A 9971-nucleotide genomic window follows, 5' to 3' on the forward strand; every position below is an offset into this window, starting at 1 on the left:
CCAGAGGGTGTGCTCTTAAAAACATGAACCTATGGTTTGGGGGTCTTGCTTTTTCTATTCTTACCCATAACGTGTTTATGTAGAGTATGCTTTGTGATATATATGTGTACATATATATCTGTATTGTGTGTATTTGCAAAATGAATGGAAAGCAAGAAAATATTGAGTTACTTACGGGTTGAAGACGCAAGAATGGAGATCTGAAACCACGAAATGGTGAAGAGGGTGCAAGCTTCGCAGGTATTGAGATTGCAAAAATGGAGGCTTGAGCAAGAAAGAGAGAGAAGATGAATAGTGCAAATGGATGGTTCAAAACCTAGGGGTTTGGTTTTATGAAAAGAAGGAAAAATGGCGGGACTGTTCAAATATTGTGAAGTACGAAGACGGCTGGACAGCTGCATTGGGCCAATAAGAGTTTGCCACGTGTCCTTAGAATGAGAAGCGATTCAGTTATAGAGACTGAAGAGACGTTTTGACCGGACAGATGGGTAGCCCGGTATGGATTTAGCTCGGTTGAAAAGCTAAAACTTTTAGCTCGGCTGGTAACAGGTAATCCCTATCATGCTACGCAGATGGAATTAAGGGGCAATTGAGAAGGTAATTTATATGTAAATTGGGCCGAGCTGGGTAATGGGCCGTTCTGTGGGCCGCAGTAAAAAGGTTTATGTAAAAGGGCCTGGTAGTTACCACGGTCCGGAAAAGAGCCTTGTTGTTAGCTCGGTCACTACGGTTAGAGTAGTAGCAGCTAGCTCGGTCGTACCATTAAGGACCAGGGTATTTTGGGCTTTTATAAGAACCTTGCTATTGAATAGCTCGGTCCAAGCACGCTGTGGATAACGCGGTCTCAAGAAGTGAAACTGAGGTACAAGCTGCCAAAGGAAAAGCCGAGTTAGTTAAAGCTCGGTTGTTTTTGCCAGTTTAGCATAGCTATGTTATCTTGGTTGTTTTTTCATACTACCGAGGTAAAACCATCTCACTTGGTTTAAGCAGTGAGGGGGGTGTTGAAAGATAAGCATTATTTTTCAGGAGAGTAATTCCTAGAAGGACTTTACATGGAGAGATAAGAGTCTTACTGAGATTGTGCCACGCGGAACCTATAAAAGCTCATAATATAACCTATGGAAGAGGTAACACAACTTTGATTCTCGAATACACAGAGCTTTTGTCTATTTGTCTATTTTGCTAACTTAGGCATCGGAGAGGTATCCAGCACACACCCGCCGGTTAACTCACGTTTGTGTTTTCAGGGAGTAAAGCGACGACGCACGAAGGAGCGCAGACTTGATCAACAGGATCATACGAGAAGAATATTTCTTGCTCGTACATTATTCAACTTGAATTCCCGTTAAATAACAAAAGGAAAAAAAACAAATAATCAATACTAATAATAAGATATAAAAAATGTTAACAATTAAAACATAAAAGATGACAACTAACACAAAAGTGGCACACGACTCATCCGAGTCGATCTCATCATTATTATATATAGTTGCATAGCTCACCGATTCCAATGTTGAATTTTCTAAAAAATAAAGAATATAAGTGGGTGTTTGGGAAGTATGTTTTTTTTATTTGTAGGATATTATTTGAGAATTTTTTTTTTTAATGTTTGGGAAGATAGTTGGGTTTTTTTTGTGGTTGGATGTGATGTTTGTGAAAGAAAAAGTGAAATGATTATGGGGTTTGATGTGATATTTTATTTGGCTTTATTTTTTTTGGTTTTGTAACCAATTTGTCTTTTAGTGAAAAAAAAAAAAAAACCTAAAAAATTTGTTCCCAAACACCACCTAAATTTAGTATTGAAATTATTCCATGGTACTATAAAAGTGAAATAATAAAATGTAGATTGGATGAAATAATAATATGAGTATCCTTTATCTCTGCACCCCACAACTAACTTTGTGTACACATTAATGCTTCTAATGTGTTTGGATGAAATCTACTACGATGTGGACTCACCAACTTTCCATTAGTACTAAATGCTGACTCAAAAGCAACAGTGGATACATGAATAGTTAAAATATCCCTAACTATTACTTGTAAGGTTGGATACGTTGGCCCATTAGCTTTCCACTAATTCAAAACATCAAAACCTGAAGTTCTTGGCAAAACGTCATCTTCTAGATAATGGTTCAACTCTGATCTTATATTCTTCATTTTTTTACTTCTCTTTCTGCTAATAAACAAATCATACTCTAAAAGGGTCGCTGTAACAATTTTTGGATAAATAGAAGAGTTACCATCAATATCGGTCTCCCTACCAACTCGGTACTGATACTCTTGCAACAAATCATAACAAATCTGACGAACCCTATCAACTTCATCTTCAGCTTTGTCTCCATAAAGTTTTTCAAAATAAAACTCCAATACACTCATCTTATACCTAGGATCAAATACAACAGCAACTCCAATAACACCATGTGTCACTAACCAATATTTATCAAATTTTTTCAGCATTTTTGATGTCATTGTTCTAATCTCTTAAATTTCACAAAAGAGCCATTGAGACAATGTCATCCTAATCTCACATACAGTTGGGAAACAAACATTGGCTATGGATACTTAGTACCAGAAAATAACTCCGTGATAGAAAAAAATATCTTAAACCTCTCACAAATCTTTCGTGCAAACTCTCATTCTTCCTCACTTGGCACGGTCTTATATTGGGGCTCTTTATTTTTCAACCAAGAAAAGACATCCTTATACAATAAGGCAATCTGAAGCATCAAGTAGGTTGAATTCCACCTAGTTGCACAATCAATTCCTAATTTCTTAGTATGTGGATTACGTAATTGATTGATTGTTTCTTCAAATTTTTCTTGTCTTTTTAGTGTTGCTATCCTATAAGCTACACTCTTCCGAATTTTTTCCACACCCACTCGTATGACATCCAGTTCATCTTTCACAATCAAATTCAAAATATACGTACAACAACGCATATGAAACAAAGTACCACCCAACAAAAACGATGTATTACTCAACTTATCCATCAACATGGTAATCATGGCATCATCTGTAGAGCAATTATCAATAGTAACAGTAGAAATTTCTATCAATATTTCAGTCCATCATACACTCAAGCAAAGTATCACAAAGAACTTCTTTTGTGTGTGAACATGGAACATAAATAAACCTAAAATATAATATTCATGAACAAGTATTAATAACTTGCAAATTGAACGGAATAAGATAGAACTTTTAAATGATTTGCAAGTTTACAAATATATACCTTAAAATGCGACTTTGCAATGTCCATGAATCATCAATAAAGTATGCGGTGACAGCCATGAATCCTTTCTTTTTTATTGCTAGTAGTTCACATATCAGTTGTGATTGCTACCCTATTTTTATTATGCCCCACCAAACTCTATATCATCACCTTCTCATAATCATAAATCTTGAAAATATCACTCTTTATCGTACTTCGAGAAGGTACTTTAAACAATGGTTGAAGTGCTGCTGAATATCATTTAAAACCAACATGATCTACGATAGAGAGGGAATATTCATGAAGTATTATGGCATGTGACAACTCTTTCCTAGCAAAATCTTGATAAAAAAATATAAGAATTCATTTTTGGACTCACTCTATTAAAGTTGTAGTTAAAACTTTTTGCCTCATGTCCATCACTTTTTTCCTAGTACAATTCTTATAGTGATCATGCAAAAGTCTAGTTTCCATTTTTTGAATCACGTCAAAAATGCTTGTTACAATAATTACATATTGCCTTCCACACCTCATTGACTTGTTGTTTCTTAAAGTGCTCCCATACAACACTAGGTTTTCTTTTAGTTCCTCCACAAGTATTAGACTCTTCTTCTAAATCAATAACATTTTGATTAAAGAGAGGAGATGGTGAGTTGGTAGGTGAGTTGGTAACTGGCAATGATTGTTCTGAGGCCTCGCTCTCAACTGATACTTGAGAATTAACTTGTACTTGAGAGTTAACATCTGACATTTTTTACTTTTATAAAAATAACATGAAATAAATAGACAGAGGTAGCATTATGTAATTCTAGAATTATGTAGTAGTACTAAAATGATAAGTAAATAGAGGCAGCATTGTGTAATTCCAGAATTATTAATCCCAAGCCTAATAGTCTTCTCATGTAATCTAGTCCAATGAAACAAACACAACTTGAAAGCTAGTATTACTAAAATGATAAGTAACAACATTAGAAGAACAATAGCAGAGACTAAATCCATGATCCAAACACATCCTAAAAATCAAAACTTTAGCAGAACAGTGGTAGAGACTAGTGAAATTAACTATATCTCTTCTAAATTAGACTCAGTTTATGTGTATCCATGACAAAATGAAAAAAATATATATAAAAATAAATAATAGATTCAAGATTCTCCATTTTGGGAACCAAATAAAGATTATCAACAAAAATCCATGACAAAATCAACACACATCCATGCCCTAGATTATCAACACACATTTTGGGACTCAGTTTATGTGTATCCATGACAAAATTAAAAAAAAAAAACAAAATAAAATAAAAAATAAAAACAAAAACAAAGGTTAGTAATAGAACATATATGTATATATATATACTCAGATACTCTGATCTGATACATACCCTGAGGTCCAATATTTTGATACAAACATATATATATACACACATATATACACTCAGATATATATATATATATATACACTCAGTATCCGTGAAAAAAAAAATAGAGGTTGAAAACAGTAATAAATACACTTAGATACTCTGATACATACATATATATACATATATACACTCAGATCTGAAATCCCTAGATCAAGTTTAATGAGAAAGTGAGACAGAGAGACAGAGATATCCTTTGACGATTGGCGATGAGGGAGGAGAGGGAGGCAAAAGCCTATACAGCAGCAGCAGTAAAGGAGGATCGACGGTGCTAGAGGAGCGACGGTGAAGGAGGAGAGAGAATAGCGGCAGCGAGGGAGAGAGAGAGAGAGAGCAGTGACGGCGAGCTTGTTTGTATTTGTGTTGTGCTTGATTCAACCAAACCCTAAACACACACATATATATAAACAGGGGCATACTCGTAATTTTACATTAGGGCTAAACGGCACTGGGATTGAGGCCGGGATCGGGGCTTAGAAATGTATCACCGTCCTCGGCCCGAATATCATCGGAGATTGATTTTTGAATACCATCCTCGGCCTACCGGGGTATTTTTGGGGCAAAACCCGTTCAATTCGGGCTCAAGGGGTCGGGTCCCCGTCGGGTCGGTTTCAAATTGCCATCCCTATTGACTAGCTTCCATTTAACTTTTATTTTACATTCTCACATAACAGTTTTGATTTTAAAAATAATCTTGTACAAGATTTTGAAACTCTCATAATATTTAATTTTAAAATAATTATAATCCCACATCGAGAAAAAAAAGAAAAAGTGAGTTGTTTCAGTTATATAAAGTGAATCTTATACTCCCATTTAATATTGTGGTATTGTATATATTTGAATTCAAGATGGTTTAAATTTTAAAATAAAATTAAAAAGTTTTAATTAATTAATTTTGTTGTAAATTGGTTGGTCTTTTGACTTAGCCGATTAGATTGAATCGTTTTTGGTTTAATTGATTCACTGGTTTAATCGCGATTTTAGCTATTCTATCAAAATATATTGCCTAAATTTGTTTGATTTGAAGATTTGAAATAAACTAAGACTAACTTTATTAAAAATTGAACGTTTGAGATTGCAATTAGAAATAAACGTCCCATCGAAACAATTGTTAACTTTTATTTTACAATCCCCACATCAAGAAAATGAGGAAAAAATGAGTTGTTTTAGTACATAAATCTTATGCTTCCACTTAATATTGTAGTGTTGTATATGTTTCAGTTCAAGACAGTTTAAATTTTAAATTAAAATAACATTTAAAAATTTTAATTAATTAATTTTTGTATAAGTTGATTGGTCCTTTGACCTAACCAATAAGGTGAAACATTTTCGATTTGACTAATTCGTTGGTTTAATCGCGATTTTAGCGGTTTTATCAAAATATATTGGTCAGATTTGTTTGATTCAAAATAAATTAAAGATTGACCTAATTAAATATTAAACTGCTAAGATTGCTTGATTCGAAATAAATTTCCCACCCAAACAATTGTTAACTTTTATTTTACACAATCCCACATCGGGAAAAAAAGAAAAAATTGAGTTATTTCACTTATATTATATAAGTAAAATGAGATTTTTAGAGATACGATTTGTAAGAGCTCCAAACTCTCACTTTAAAATTACTAAATTTTCTTAATTTTAATAATTAAGAAAATTCACATTGGTTAGCTTCCATTTAACTTTTATTTTATAATCCTACATCGGAAAAATAAGGAAAAAGTGAATTGTTCCACTTAAATAAAATAAATCTTATGCTCCAATTTATATAAATTATTAAATATTCTTAATTTTAAACAATTAAGAAAATTCCCATTAGTTAGCTTTTATTTCATTTTTATTTTATAATCCTACATCGAGAAAAAAAGAAAAAATGAATTGTTTCACTTACATAAAGTGAATCTTATGCTCTCATTTATATATGTCAAATGAGATTTTTAGTGAGAAGACTTATGATCAATATCTCATACTAATTTTTTGAATTTTCTTAATTTTAAACAATTAAGAAAATCTCCGATTGGCTAGCTTTCATTTAACTTTTATTTTACAATCCCACGTAGAGGTTTTTGTACGGGGAGCAAATATTCCAGCAAGCCCGTGCTCCTTTCTTCCGAGCTCCGTCGATGTCCGATCACCTGCAAGCAAGTAACGGTGAGCTACCCGGCGGTGTGTGGCCGGAAAGACCCTCCGACGATCAAGTTAGCACACACCTTAGGATGGATAGAGAGAAGGGAGAGAGTGTTTGAGTGTAAGAATTCCTTACAGAGATGTTCGTGTGTCGCGTATGGGGGGCGCAGACATGCTTATATACCTTCTGAGCCCCATATCCACTCTCAGTCATCTCCTGACACGTGGCTCTGCTATCCCATCTGTCAGCATAGATCTTGCTGAACATCACCTAATCTCAACTGCCTGTCATCACAGCTGGAGCTCGGCAGCCGAGCGGCCCTATGCGTTGCTGCGCCGTGCCGTGCTTCATACCCAAGCACTTCCCTGGCAAACTCCAAGGGGGGACCGGGCTAGGCGGCATCTCGGCAAAGCCTAGCCCGAAGCACCCCGTGGTCAGCTTTCACGTCGGTCAAACGGTAACCTCGGCCGACCGTGCCATTCCGGGCGCCGGTCACTCAGCTTGTCTGGCTTCGGCTAACCTCGGACCGAGCATCCTGGTCCGACCGAGCTCTGCCTTACCGAGCTGCTTCTATACGGTCTGGGGCGGGACGCACTCGGCCCAAGTTCTGCCCGGCCCAAGTTCTGGCAGCCCTTCTCTGGGCGAACGGTCGATCATCTCGGCCCAATGCACTGCTGGGCTCTCAACCTGCTCGGTCGATACCTCGGCCCAACTCCAGATCATAAATCACCCTCTCAATTGCCCCTTAATTCCGTCCGCGAAAGCGTGACTGGGATTACTCACTTCGACCGAGATAATACTTCTCCGGTCGTCAAGACGCCGAACCTCGACCGGGCTAGTTAACATAATTGTCTGCGAACTTGCCCGGTTATATTCCTCGGCTGACATCCTCTTCGTCGAAAGTAGCTCGGTTGGCTCTTCGTATTCGCAACCCGTCGCTTCAGTCCTGTCATAGCCATAAATGGGGACACGTGGTGGGCTGCCATTGGTCATCGGGCAGCCAACCCGCCGTTTTTGCCAGAATTTGAATTTGGGCGGTCTCCTTCGCCTATACATACATGCCCTTCTCAAACTCCAAATCTTCCTACTGCCACTTCGATATTCGACCTCAGAGCTCTTGCATCTTCATCCAGACTTGCTGCCATTCTTCGTGCTTGAAGGATTAGTCCTGCCCTTCACTGGTAAGTCACTCCAACCTCACTTTGTTGCTATTTTCTTTCATAATACACACATTAGGGCACAAAAACATAGCTATTAGGGCATAGGTCGTAGAATCCGCACCTAACCTCCCATTGTTCTTGGTGTTCTTCATATTCATGAAGAACATTGAAAAACTGGGGTGAACCGTGCTCCTGGTCCTCTTTTGATCCAAAAAACCAGTCCAACCGAGCAAATAACAAGTTTGTCTCGACCCCAGCAAAAACCGAGATAACAAAAGGACTTGGTCGCTCAACCGGGCTAACATTTGGTCTGCTTGGGCGACCGGGCTCCTTAGATAGAATAAACAACCGAGGTGGTTTGGCAGCCTTAATGACCGAGCTAAAATCCAGCTCCTTTTGCGCGACCGCGTTAACACTTAACACTTGCCATCGTTTTCCTGCAGAGTCCAAGGGGACCACTGTCATTCCTGAGGCTCTCAGGACCGAGCAGCATCCAATAACCAGTGCCAAACCCCTCAGCCGGGATACACTAAGCCGGCCACAAATGGGGAAATTCCGCTTCTTAGTGGAAACTCCAGCCGCGCTAGCTGCTTTCAGAGAGGATTACGGCATTCCGGCTGATGTTCATCTCGAACTGGCTGAAGAGGAGACCACACCCTGGGGAAGAGTTGACCAATGCCCTTCACCGTGCTCTCAATCGTTGAAGGGGGCCTTCGTTTCCCGCTCAACCCTCTTATAACCGAGTTCCTTCGCCGCACCGGGCTGGCACCCACCCAAGTGTCCACCAATACCTATAGAATAATCAACGGCGTTCACGAGTTGAACAATCGGCTAGGCACCAACTTGGGTCTAGCCGAGATATTAAGGCAATACACAATGGGCCATACCGGGGACGGTTTGGCTTATTACTTGAAGATCAGACCGGGCAAAGAAAAAATTGTGACCGGCACCCCGGATAAAGATCTTCACGACGATGATTTTTTCTGGGTGTCGGGCAATTACGAAACAGCCAAGGTGCCGGGCTGGTTCATAAACAAGGACTTTGGTTCTTCATGTAAGCCACTCAAACTTGCTCGGTTAGCTTAATTCTTTACTTTGTAACTAACCGGTTTTCCTGTTTCTTTTGCAGCAATCCAAGCCTTGCAAGCCAACTATCAATTCCCCAACGTCGAAGCAATTCGGACCGTGCTTAGGTACCGTCACCGAGATTGCAACGATTTACTTGGCTATACACCGACATACAGGTATTCTGCTCCGCGCCGGAGTAGAGTAACTGACTTCCTTCGCGCTCCTTCGCGCTCCTTCGCCGCCTCCCGATCCTTCATTTCCTGACGTTCCCTTCATTCGCTTGACCGAAGAACAAGAAATGACCAAGCGCAGCAGAATTAAGAATCTACTCACCGCCACATCCGCCGAGGTGCCGAGCGTAGTAACTCGGTCGCCAGCCGCCGGTCAATCCAGTGGCGCCGTGGTCGCCCTTGCCACTCAATCCGCCGGGCAATCCAGCCGAGAACCCTCTGCTCGACGTGCCGGCAAAAGAACTCGGGCAGACCCGTCCACCGAGCTTACCACTGAACATCCAACAGACTCCCCCGCCCCAGTGCCGGCCTAGCGCCCACATTTGAAGCACCGGGGTCAAGATATCCCGGCGACGGCTTCGATCAAGGCTGACAAAGAACATCTGCTCGCCTTCGATCTATCCAAAGCTCTGCTACTACCGAGCGACGTGGTCGGCAGCGACCACGTCCCCGACACTCGGTTGGTCAAGTCGTCGGTGAAGTCTATGGCCAGGGTAAGTCGATGTTCCTTTGAAAATTTTGCAAGTGTTTGCTCGGTTCCATTTTTGCTCGGTCTCCTATCTAATCAATTTTGCTTTTGTTTTTGCAGGCCATTCAAAAACAACACCTGGTCTTGGAGCGTATCCACAGACTTAGGCAGAAGGCCAACGACACAGCCAGCCAGGTAGAAAGCCTTCAAGCCGAGCTCGGCCGGGCTAAGTCTTCTCTTGAGATGGCCAACTCCGACAACAACAGACTGCTCGGCCAGCTGGATGCAGCCGAGAA

This window comes from Camellia sinensis, chromosome 14 (genome assembly GCF_055761805.1).
Source record: "Camellia sinensis isolate YWXY chromosome 14, ASM5576180v1, whole genome shotgun sequence".
Lineage (NCBI taxonomy): Eukaryota > Viridiplantae > Streptophyta > Magnoliopsida > Ericales > Theaceae > Camellia > Camellia sinensis.